This window comes from Vicugna pacos, chromosome X (assembly GCF_048564905.1).
Source record: "Vicugna pacos chromosome X, VicPac4, whole genome shotgun sequence".
Taxonomy (NCBI): Eukaryota; Metazoa; Chordata; class Mammalia; order Artiodactyla; family Camelidae; genus Vicugna; species Vicugna pacos.
In genome coordinates, this window is record NC_133023.1 from 77339195 (window position 1) to 77352565 (window position 13371).

The 13371-nt window shown below is 38.4% G+C and overlaps 1 pseudogene; it reads left to right on the forward strand.

Moving 5' to 3' along the window:
• The first annotated feature begins 5542 nt into the window (after positions 1-5542).
• On the forward strand, positions 5543-8168 carry LOC102545030 (storkhead-box protein 1 pseudogene; annotated as a pseudogene).
• Positions 8169-13371: the final 5203 nt, after the last annotated feature.

Genomic DNA, 13371 nt, shown 5'->3' on the forward strand with positions numbered 1-13371 from the left:
TGTAGGTGATGAACTCATTCTTGGGGACTACTACAGCACGGAAATAGAAAATTGCATTCACAATGAAAACTTTTTTGAGGCCAAAGGTTGGAATGGAGAGAGAAGGCAGGGATTCCTTATAGGGCTTTTGCTCATAAACTGTGCCATTTGTGATGGTGTGATTCTCTGATACAGTTTGAAAATCCCATCCGCATGAAGACCATTAACAAATAAATGTGTAATTAGGCATTTAAAATTAGTGGAAGGGGAGAATTTATATGGTCCCAGGTTGGCTCTTGTTATCCACTCACTGTTACTATTTTTTGCCACACCCCAAAATAATTTTAACTATTGTCTTTGATAGTATTGTGAGATCAGTTTTTATGTAAGCAGGCACATTGTTTTCTTGTTATAATATCACACTTCAATCTACTTTCTTTAGAAGAAAATTGGACTTTGAAGACTAAGTGATATCAATGGAGTTTTTATTTTCATAACATCACCAAATGATTTCTTAATCATCTTAAAATCAGTAGCCTATTTGGGCCCAATTATAATCTAATATGTACAAGATGCTCTACCAATTTTTTTTTTCACAAAATCTAAGAAAACATGGCATGTCCTGTGCTCTCTAAAAACTGACAGGTACTTTCAATAGTTGATTAGAACTGGATTCTGAAATTTGAATTTAGTCTGTTGTATCTGTTTTTATATGGGATACTTTTATACAAACCAGTAATTAAGTTTCTCAAATAGAGAGGGGAATCAAGATGGTGGAATAGGAAGACTTGGAGCTCACCTCCCCCCACAAACACATCAAAAATACATCTACATGTAAAACAATTCTCACAGAAAACCAACTGGAAACTAGCAGAAGATTGTACAACCAAAGCTGTAAGAAATATATCGACATAACCAGGAAGGATGGAAAAAACTTAAAAAGGCATCAGGATTGTATCAGCGCCCCTGTACAGGAAGGGATATGTAAAGGAGAGAAGGTGCACATAGGCAAATCCTCACCTTGGGGAGCCCCCTTGCCTGTTGGGAAAACCAGTGGGACAGACAGATGGGCTAGAGCAGCCTATAATCTATTCGTGAAGAGTGTGTGCATGCTGGTTTGCTAACGATTAGGGCAGACAGAAACCGTAGCTGGTGGCTGCTGCCTTGCTGCACTTCCCAATCTAAAGCACACACTGGGCAAGACCACAAAGACACACAACAGCTGAGCACTGAATCTCAGGCAGGCAGACCCAGGGAGAGGACTCAATCTAGCTATGTGGAAAAGCTGTAGGCATAACCCTTACAGACTTCAGACAATACTACAAAGCTACAGTAATTCAAAAAGCATGATACTGGCACAAAAACAGACATGTAGATCAATGGAACAGAATAGAGAGCCCAGAAATAAACCTACACACCTCTGGTCAATTAATCTATGACAAAAGAGGCAAGAGTATACAATGGAGAAAAGACAATCTCTTCAACAACTGGTGTTGGGATAGCTGGACAGCTACATGTAAATCAATGAAATTATGCCACTGTTCTCACACTATATGCAAAAATAAATTCAGAATATTTTAAAGATCTAAATAGAAGAAATGACACCATGAAACTCCTAGAAGAGAACATATGCAAAACATTCTCAGATATAAAACATAGCAATATTTTCTTAGATCAGTCTCCCAAGGCAAAAGAAATAAAAGCAAAAATAAACAAGTGGGATGTTATGAAACTTAAAAGCTTTTGCATCACAAAGGAAACCACCAACGAAATGAAAAGACAGAGAGAAAATATTTGCAAACAATTTGACTGACAAGGGATTCCTATCCAAAATATACAAACAACTCATACAACTCAATATTGAAAAAACAAACAACCCAATCAAAAAATGGGCAGAAGACCTAAATTTACATTTCTCCAAAGAAGACATCCAGATGGACAACAGGCCCACAAAAAGATGTTCAACATCTCTAATTATTAGAGAAATGCAGATCAAAACCACAATGATGCATCACTTCACACTAGTCAGAATGGCCGTCATCAAAAAAATCTATGAGAAATAAATGCTGGAGAGGATTTGGAGAAAAGTGAACTCTTGTACACTGTTGATGGGAATATAAATTGGTGCAGCCACTATTGAAGAGTATGGAAGTTCCTTAAAAAACTAAAAAACTACTATATGATCCAGCAATCCTATGCCTATCTGGAAAAGACAAAAACTCTAATTCAAAAAGATACATGCACCTCAATGTCCATAGCAGCACTATTTACAATAGTCAAAACATGGAAACCATCCAAGTGCCCATGAACAGATGATTGCTTTAAGAATATGTGGTATATATATATATACACAATGGAATATTACTCGACCATAAAAAGAATGAAATATTGCCATTTGCAGCAACATAGATGGACCTAGCCAATATTATACTGAATGAAGTAACTTAGAGAAAGACAAATATTATTTATATGTGGAATCTAAAAAATAATATAAATGAATCTATATACAGAACAGAAACAGGCTCACAGACAGAAGACAAACTTATGGGTATCAAAGGGGAAAGAGAGGGGGAGGGATAAATTAGGAGTATGGGATTAACAGATACAAACTACTATACATAAAATAGATAAACAACAAGAGTTTACTGTATAACACAGAGAGCTATATTCAGTATCTTGTAATAACCTATAATGGAAGATAATCTGAAAAAATATATATATATTTCTGAATCACTTTGCTGTACACCTGAAACTAACACAATATTGTAAATCAACTATATTTCAAAAAAATTTCTCGAATAGTATAAAAGTTAATATGTATAGATGGGCAGACCAGAAAAATTGGAAATTTAGACTTAAATTCACTCATGTCACTTATGGAGTAGCAGCCATCAAAACACATGTTATTATAAAACTGTATGTAATTGGAAATTAAATAATTTTCTTTTTTTTCACATTTGCTACCTTAATCATAAAATCCTACTCTATCTACACAATTTTTAACTGGTAAATTCAGCAAACTTACACTCAACATCATAAAACAAAAGTATCATCAGGCAGAAATTTTAAAACTTCAGAAGAGGGAGGTGATTTTTCTTGGTGTAGTTTCTTAAAGGGAACACATTCTTTTGAAAGAGATTGTAGTAAGCTTATGATTTGTTTCTTGTAATAAACTTATCTCTGATAAATCATTATCAGTAATTAGACCTGGTGAAAAGGCAGGATAATCAGTGTTTTAAAAAATTCTTCTATTGAAAACATCAAAAACTGTATTGACTGATAGAAAATGACTCATTGGTCAAGTTGCTCAGCTGGCTTAGTCAATCATGAGATTATTTAAAAATGAAACAATAAACATGATTATTTTTATTTATCCATTTTGGCATGAAAACAACATGAGATTTATCTTCTTAACAGATTAATAGTACAATACAGTATTGTTATCTATAGGCACAAATGTTGTACATCATCTCTAAAGCTTATTCATCTTGCATAACTGAATTTATATATGTTGATTAACAACTTCCCATTTCTGCCTCCCCCTAGCCTCTGGTAGCCACCATTCTTTTCTTTACTTCTATGAGATTGACTATTTTACATACCTCATATATGTGTAGTCATGCAGTATTTGTCCTTCTGTGACTAGCTTATTTCACATAGCAAATGTCCTCAAGATTCATCCATGTTGTCACAAATGGCAGGATTTCCTTCTTTTTTGTTGAAGTATATATTTACAGTATATCTTTGTAATTTATTTTATACCTAATAGTTTGTACCTCTTATTCCTCCTCCTTATTCCTCCTCCTTTCCCTATGCCCACTGGTAACCACTAGTTTGTTCTCTATATCTATGAGTATATTCTCTTTTGTTATATTCACTACTTTGTTGTACTTTTTAGAGTCTACATATAAGTTATATCATTCACTATTAATCTTTATGACTTATTTTACTTAGCATAAAACCTTTCAAGTCCATCCATGTTGCTGCAAATGGCAAAATTTCATTCTTTTTTATAATTCCATAGAATTCCATATTTCTTTATTCATTCATCTGTTGATGGACACTTATATTGCTTCCATATCTTGGAAATTGTAAATAATTCTACTATGAACATTGGGGTGCATATATCTTTCCAAATTAGTTTTTGATTTTTTTGAATATATACCCAAGAGTGGAATTGCTGGGTCTTATTGTAGTTCTATTTTCAGCTTTTTGAGAAATCTCCATACTGTTTTTCATGGTGGCTGTGCCAATTGACATTCCCACCAACAGTGTACAAGGGTTCCCTTTCCTCCACATCCATGCCGACATTTGTTGTCTTCTTTTTCATGATAGCCATCTGACAGGTATGAAGTGATATCTCATTGTAGTTTTGATTTGCATTTCTCTGATGATTAGTGATGTTGAGTATCTTTTCATGTGCCTGTTGACCATCTGCATATCTTCTTTGGAAAAGCATCTATTCAATCATTCTGCTCATTTATAATTGAGTTTTTTTTATGTTGAATTGTATGAGCTGTTTACACATGTTGAATTTTAATCCCTTATTAGTCATATCATTTTCAAATGTTTTTCACCATTCAGTAGGTTGTCTTTTAATTTTGTTGATGGTTTTATTTGCTGTGCAAAAGCTTTCAGGTTTAATTAGAATTTGCTTCTTTTTCAAGGTTGAACACTATTCCCTTGTATACCATTTTTCTTTATCCATTCATCCATCAATAGACATTTAGGTTGTGCTCACGCAGGCACCCCTTACCTGTGTGGCCTGCTGTTGTCTATAGCAGCATAGCTACTAAACTTTTCCCTTGTTCTTTGCCCCAGGGCTCACACAGGCACCTCTCATCTGTGTGGCCCACTGTTGTCTATGACAGCATACCCTAATAAACTCCTTTTCTATTCCCATACTTTATCTCTGGTAAATTCTTTCACCAACCTTCGTGTCACCACATCAAGGGGCCACTGTGTTGTGTCCCACAACATTTGGTGGCCTGTACATAGCTAGGACTCTGGGGGAGCCCTTTGGGCTTCTCCCTCTTTCTCCTCCTCCCTACAGGAGTCTCCCCCTGGCTTGATCGGGCCCTCCCAGGAGGCCAGATCGTCAGGGCTGACTCCCTTCTCCCCCTGGCTTGATCGGATGCTCTGTTCTGGAGGCCAGAATCATCAGGGAAGTCTTCCATTTTCTGCTTTCCTTTCCTTTCTCATACTTTTCTGCTCTTCCTATTGTTCGGAAATTCCCTGAAGTCTTGCCAAGAATTGAGGAACCCTGGCTGGGCTACTCTCAGTGGGCTCTGAAACTCAGTCTGACAGACAGTAATGACCCCCAGCCCTTAGTGGCGAATGCACATGGGAAAGGTATATTTTGTTTTCTAAGTACCCTTCTCTCCCCTCCTCTTTCTCTCCCTTCCTCTATCTCTGGCCCTTGAGACTCTCTTTGGTTCTTGGGCCCAACCACATGGTGTACCTCTGCATCTTCTCTCTGCTTTTTTAGGATCACATCTCCAGATTTGCCCAGCCTCCTGCCTTTGATCACCATGCCAGGTAGGAGTCACAGGTGGATGATGTCTTTCCAGTGCAAATGAATCCAATAGCTCAATCTCAGTTCATACCTTTGGATGAAGTTCTTTGCTGTGCTGTATCAGATATGAATTCCACTCAGGTTGTAGTAACACAGGAGTCACTCTTGGAATATCTGATGAAATATTACCCCAGCATTACAATTCCACCTCAAGATAGTCTCTATACCTCTCTGAGAACTCTGATTAAAGAAAGGAAGATTTCTCACACTGGATACTTCGTAGTTACTCCTCACACTTACTTCATCACAAATACAACCCCCCAAGAAAATAAGAGAGTCCTATCAAATGAAAGCCCCTGGATGCCAACTTCCACTACATATCTGGTGAATGTGGAGAGCTGTGCAGAGTTAGTCAAAGAAACTGCAGCCCCATTTCCCACTGTCAGTCTTGCTGCTGTTTCCCTGATGTGTGCACTCAGGGTATACTGGAACTATCAGCTGCTGCACAAGTGACTAGAAAAGGCCAGAAAGGTCTTGGGGAATCCAAATCTTTGGTACAGAATTGAGCAGTTTCAGTGTCTGAGAAGAATCACTTCTGTGAGTGCACAAAAACTTTACTACACACAAAAGACAGATAAAAAGTCAAGAAGCTTGGTTTTAGCCTTGTCTGGCTCAGTATATCCAGAAAGGAGAAGTCCAGAACATAGCACAGCAGTTTCTCTGTTCAATTCCCACCAGAGGAATGGCCTGTCCGAGATGAAGATAACTTGGACAATATCCCTTGAGACATGAGGTAATCAAACAAATCAATCCCATTCTGACTGTTGACAACTTAATCAAACATTACTGTCCTAGTGCAAAAATATGAAGAACAGAAGAAATGTAACAGCCAGGGCACTTCCACTGATATGTTGACAGTCAGGCACAAATATCTTTCAAAAGTGTGAGTTAAGAAAAAGCAAGGCCAGTCTGTAAAGTTCGAAGGTAGGTCCATTCTCGTAGGGAAAGACACAAAACCAGGAGTCAGGTAAGTGGGATGCAGCCAGGAAGCGTTAGACTGGAGAAACAACCCAATATTCCTGCTACACAGCCCACCCCCAGAATTAAAAGCTCAAATGAAGCAGTAGTTCAGAAACCACTTGATGAGAATCCATCAGTGCAGATTCTTATTTGTTTTACAAAAACAAATTAGTAATCTTTTCCAGGGTTTGTCTCACTGAGGGAACCCAATACCAAAAGGTACAACATCCAGAAGACTAGTGATCTGAAACCCAGTCAGATTGCACCAAAGGGAAAGCCTTTCCAAAGGTCAGGGTCCTTGGATTCCTTAAGAATCTTTGAGAATGAAGTCGAATAGCCATGTGCTGAATAGTGTAATGATAAATTGAGAACAGAATCCATTTGTATGACTAACTCTATTGTCAAACCTATCAGCGATGACTTGAGATTCCCTCTTAAATTACTTTCAATGTAGTGTTTTGCAAAATGATTGTAAATGCTGTTCCTTGAGGGAAAGCATGTTGAGATATGATATGTATGGTGGAGAAAATGAGGCAATCCTTGAAGTCTTAAGGAAAAGTTATTCTCACTTTGACACACTAGAAGAGACAAAAGAAACACAGCATGCCCTGCCATCATGAGGGTCCTCTTCCTCAGACCTAGTATCCTCTGCTTATAGATTAATTGATAAAACAATATGCCAACTCCAAAATCTTGGTCTTTTAAATTACCCGATTGGTGCAAACCATTTGAGACAACCTGAGAGACAAGACAGAGACTCAAAGGAAAGTGTAATGAGAAAGGCATTTGTCCAGGAAGCAGAGTTTAGACAATGAAGGGCTTTCTGATGATAACCAGGCCTTGTATCAGAATTAAGTGGAAGATGGTGATGGGGCCTGCAGTTCATTATATCTAGATGAGGACGACTTTTCTGAGAATGATGACTTAATTAAAATGCTGCCTGGCCACTTTCAGTATCCCTTTACAGGAGGAAGCAAGTGGAATCATTCAGGAAAACAAAAGGTCACTGAAATGTCTGACTGAGTACACTAGCAACATACATAGAGGCATCTGAGCCTCAGGTACTTGAAGGAAATGAGCATTACAAACCCACTGGGTTGCTCACTAACCCAGGTGAAAGCCAAACCCCTAATCTCTCTGCTGAAAGCTGTGTCTTCAATTCAGGGACCCAGTCTGGTTTTAATGATGAAGAGGAACCCAGTGTAGCTAACTGTGTACAGGCCTCAGCACCTGCCGATGGAAGTATATTTGATTACTATGGCACAAGGAAAGATGCTTCTGAGGCTGAAACTCTCCAAGACTATCTTTGTGACACAAGAAAGAAACCAGCTAGCTGGAGTCAGAGTGCTCAGAATCAGGAAATGAGAAAATCGTTCACACAAAAGTTAGAAATTTTCAACACTTCACATACACCTGTGTTGGCTCAGGAGATCCAAAATGAGCTCAGTCACTTGGAAGGAACAGAAAATCACACATGGCAGGAGATAGTGGAATAGATTCTCCATGGACACAGAGTCTGGCATCTAATAATTCAGTCATTTTGGATGGACAACAAAAAAGATAAAATTTTCTGCAGAACTTTGAAGGCACAAGGAGCAGTCAAACGCTCACATTCAATTGTTTACTACAACTAACTCCATTCATAAATGTTTAATTCTTTTTTTTCATTTGGAAACTTTTTTTGTAAAAATGTACAGCATTAATATAGTATGTTTTAGTCAAGTGAGTATGTAAGAATTCTCTACAGCAAGCATTATGTTATTAAACTCATTACACATTTTGTTGTAAAAAAATAGACATTTAGGTTGCTTTCACATCTTAGCTACTGTGAATAGCACTGCAAAGAACATGAGACTGCTAATATTTCTTAAAGATTCTGATTATAATTCTTTTAGGTAACATATGGTTGTTTTATTTTTAATTTTTTGAGTAGTCTCTATGCTGTTTTCCATAGAGACTGCATTATTTTGCACTCCCACCAACAGTACCAATTTCTTCACATCCTTGCCAACATTTGTTTTTTGGTTATTTTAAATAATGACCATCCTAGTAAATGTGAGGTGAAATTTCATTGTAGTTTTATCTTGCATTTCGCTGATGGTTAGTGATGTTGAGCATCTTTTCATGTGCCTGTTAGCCATCTGTATGTCTTCTTTGGAAAAATGTCTATTTAAGTCTTTAGCACAATGGAAGATGGCAAGACAGAGAAAGAGGGACAAAAGAATTATAAGACAAACAGAAAACAGTTTTTTTAAATGACAATAGTAAATAATTCCTTATAAGTAATTACTTTAAATGTAAATGAATTCAACTCAAAAGACATACAGTGGCTGAAGGAATGATAAACAAGGTTGAACTATATGCTGTCTATAGAAGGCCAACTTTAGATTTAAGGACACACAAAGGTGAAAGTAAAGGGATGGAAAAAGATATTCCATGCAAATGGTAATGGAAAGGGAGCAGAGTGGCTATACATATATCAGACAAAATAGATTTTAAGACAAAAACTGTGAGAAGAGATAACGAAGGACATCACATAAAGATAAAAGAATCAATACACCTGGAAGACATAACATCTATAAATATATAGGCACCTCACATCAGAGCACTTAAATGTGTAAAAACAGACATTGCCAGGGGGAAGGATATAGCTCAATGGTAGACCGCATGCTTAGCATGCGTGAGGTTCTGGGTTCAATCCCCAGTCCTTCCATTAAAACAAATAAGTAAGTAAATCTAATGACCCCCCCAAAAATAAAAGAGACATTGCCAAAACTGAAGAGAGAAGTAGACAACAATACAGTAAGAGTAAGAGACTTCAATACCCCAGCTTTACTAATAGATAGATCAACTAGACAATCAACAAAAAATAATGGATTCAGATAACACCATAGACCAAATGAACCTAACACACACACACAGAACTTTCAACCCAACAATAGAATATATGTTCTTCTCAAGCACCCATGCAACATTCTCCAGAGTGGATCACATGTTAGATCACAAAACAAGTCTTAACAAGTTTATGACTGAAATCATACCAAGTATCTTTTCTGACCACAATGGAATGAAACTAGAAATCAACAGCATAAATGATGAAAGTGTATATAATAAACATTTTTTAATTAAAAAATAAAACAAAAAAGAAATCAATAGTGGAAAGAAAACTGGAAGATCCATAAATACATGAAAATTAAACAATACACTTTTGTACAACCAATGAATCAAAGAGAAAACCAAAAGGGAAATTTAAAACTATCTTGAGACAAATGAAAACAAAAATACAACATATTAAAACTTATGGGATATCACAAAAGCAGTATTAAGAGGGAAATTTATAGTGAAAAAACCTACATTAAAGAAGAACAATCTCAAACAACCAAACCTTACACCTCAAATAACTATAAAAAGAACAAACTAAAGAATAAACATGATTAAACTAGTTTGTGTAGATGCAGCCTAAGACAAAATGTGAGCAAAACCAAAATACCAGAACAATTTGTCTATCTGACATAAAACATCTTTATTAAAATTTACATTTTTATCTTGATATTTGGTTTTCAAATCTGCATATTTGTAGATTGGATTATTGTCTTATTTTAAATTTTCTCTCACATGCACATTTTGTGTCTGTTAAGACAAATATTCCTTCTTTTCTCTTCCAGTTTAGTTGACACACAGCACTGTATAATTTTAAGGTGTACAGCATAATGATTTGGCTTACATACACCATGAAACAATTATCACAGTAAGTTTAGTGAACATCCATTACCTCATACTGATACAAAATGAAAGAAATAGAATAGTGTTGCTGGGTAGAGTATGGGTAGAGTCTTACTAGGTTGCAGGTTTCTCTCTCTCAGGACTTTAAATATATCTTGCCACTCTTTTCTGGCCTGCAACGTTTCTGTAGAGAAATCAGCCGATAGCCTTATGAGGGTTCCCTTGTAACTAACTCTGTTTTTCTCCGCTGCCTTCAAAATCTTCTCTTTATCTTTAACTATTTTAATTGTAATATGTCTTGGTGTAGGTCTGTTTGGGACCCTCTGTGCTTCCTGTACCTGGAGATCGGTTTCCTTCTTTGAGGTTTGGGAAGTTTTCAGCCATAATTTCTTCAAATACATTTTTGATCCTCTTTTCTCTTTCTTCTCCTTCTGGGATCCCTATTATGTGTAGGTTGGCACTCTTTATATTATCTCATAGATCTCTTATATTGCCTTCTTTCTTTTTTCCATTTGTTTTTCTGTCTGCTGTTCTGATTGGGTGATTTCCATTATTCTATCTCCCAGATCACTTATTCATTCTTCTGCCTTATTTAGTCTGCTATTTATTGCCTTTAGCTCAGCTTTTGTCTTGGCAAATGAGTTTTCTAATTTTAATTGGTTCCTCTTTATAGTTTCTAGTTCCTTGTTACAGTGATCTGCATTTCTATTGATAGCCTTTCTTAATTCCTTCAGTATTTTTATTATCTTCGTTTTGAGCTCAGGATCTGGTAGCCTGGAGAAGTGTGTTTCATTGTTCTTTCAGGGGATTTCTCTTGTTCTTTTAATTGGCAGTAGTTCCTCTGCTTCTTCATTTTACTTATATTTCTCTGACTATGAATTTAGGAGTAATAGTTATCTACTGTGGTCTCAAAGGGCTATTTATATGTGGGAGCGTCCCCCTGTAGCCTGCATGCATCTGATATTTTTGTCACAAGGGCTGTTTTTAGTGTGGATGGCTGCCATGTCTTTCCTCTGTGTGTGCTGGCTGCTATTCCTTTGATAGGGGGTGTAATCAGTGTTGTGGTGACTAGAGCCTGCACTGAATGTTAAGTGGGGCCTCCTTTTTGCTCTGTGGTTGTCACAGCCCTGCCAGGGTCCAGGTTTGTTTCCTGGTTGTGAGTAGAAGTCCCCAGATCCATTTCTGAGCTGCTGTGTGAGGTAAGCAGGACTGAAGCATTCCTACTAGAAGAGGAGCCACTGAGTAATCCTCCACAGGACATGTCCACTGTGAAGTGCCTTCTGTGGTGTCACCTGTCACCCACTGTGTGGGCTCCTAATGTATGCTGGCATTGGTGCTGCCCTTGAGCGCCCCTCAGCCATGGGGATGCAGGCAGTCTGCCCTGGTGTCCCTCAGGCACTGTGCTCACAAGGCCAACAGCGCAGATCTGCTGAAGTCAGGCACCAGGACCCACCATAGTCAAAAATTGTTGCACACCTGGATCTACCATGGGCTATAAGGTCAGCCCTGACCCCAGCCCTGCTTCCTCATGCACGCACCTACTATTAACACCAGACCTGTCCCAGCTGGGCAACAGTATTCTGCTCAGTTGTCCTGCATGTGTGAGTTTACAAAGGCACTGATGGCATGAATCCACCAAATCCACCTGGGACACAGCTCAAATTTCAGCCCTGCTTCTAAAGTTGTGTGACCCCTGGGAATAGGCTCAGATATCAGCCCTGCCTCAGCTTGGGGGAAACCACCAGTGACTGCACCCTTCCAAAGCAAGCCAGAAGGAGACTTCTATGGCAGGGTCCCACTCCTCCCTTCATGAGTGCACATTAACAATGGGGCTTTTATGGCAGGACCATCCCCTGTGAGCCGCTGAGAAGGAGGCTGCTATGGTGCGGTCCTGCCCCTCACCTTGTGCATGCCAACAATGGGGCTTTCCCTGGCGGACCTGGGCTCCTTTGCACACACTCCCAGTTTCAGCCTGTACCACTCTCCAACCTCCTTAAGCTGTCTCTGTGCATCCAAACCCAGTCATCTCCCCAGGTATGTCTTCTAAAGCTCGAGCCTCAGCACTCAGTCCCAGCATGCACAAATAGGCTTATGTCTCTGGCTGGGGATTGCACATATCCTTTGTGTCAGTCTCTCTGTTCTGCCTGCTGCAAAGTGGCTGCTACACTCTCCTCCAAGCCTCTGAAGCTCCCCTTCTATCCCAGCTGATCCCTCCTTTGGTGAAGGTGCTTACCAGGGTGAGCGCACTTTTCTTTCAGTGCTCCCTCCCCAGGGTGCAAGGCCCATCCCAATTCTTTTTTTTCTTCCTACCCAGTTGTGTGGAGGTTTGTCTTGTAGCTTTACTTGTATGAGATCTTCTGCCAGAGTTCAGTATGTATTCTGTGAGAATTGTTCCATATATAGATGTATTTTTGATGCATTTGTCAGAGGTGAGCTCTGTGTCCTTCTATTCTCCCATCTTGAATCCCCTCTTCTACAAATGCTTTTTTGATCCCACCAGAAAACTTCCTAAAGTGAAGAAAAGATTTAAAGGGGAAAAAATCAGAAAGTAGAGAAAAAAGGACATCAGACAAAAAATATGAGCAAAATTTTAGAAGCTGCGAAAGAGATGGACCTGTAGTAACTTCTGAGCAGACCACAGAAACTGAACATCAAGCCTTCAAGAAACAAATTGTAGAACCTTAAAAGATTGAAGAACTAGAAATACTAAGTATCTTCCAAGTCAGAGAGAAAAATATGAGTCTGATTACTGGAGGATTCATGGAAAGTACCTGAAAAACAGCATTTAATCACCCCTTATATTTTGTGCCATCTGAAACTGCTAGGGTTCCCACATCAGGGTCAACATCAACCCCAGTTTTCTTCACATCCTCACTCTGTTTTACTGGTCTCTGTAGCAGCCATTGCACCTCATCCTACAACAGTCAGTTCTTTTATTCTATGGACACTAGGGTAGGGGAAGGTTAATAAATGTTTATTTAAAAAATTCAACTACCAAGAAAAAAAGGACCAGAGAAATCTAGATCTTCTCTTCTTAGGACTAGTGGGTCAGTTGATCAAAAGGCATGGCAGAGTGGAAAGGACTGGGCAAGAGTGGGGAGTACCAGACACCTGTCAAAAGCTATGCAATGTTT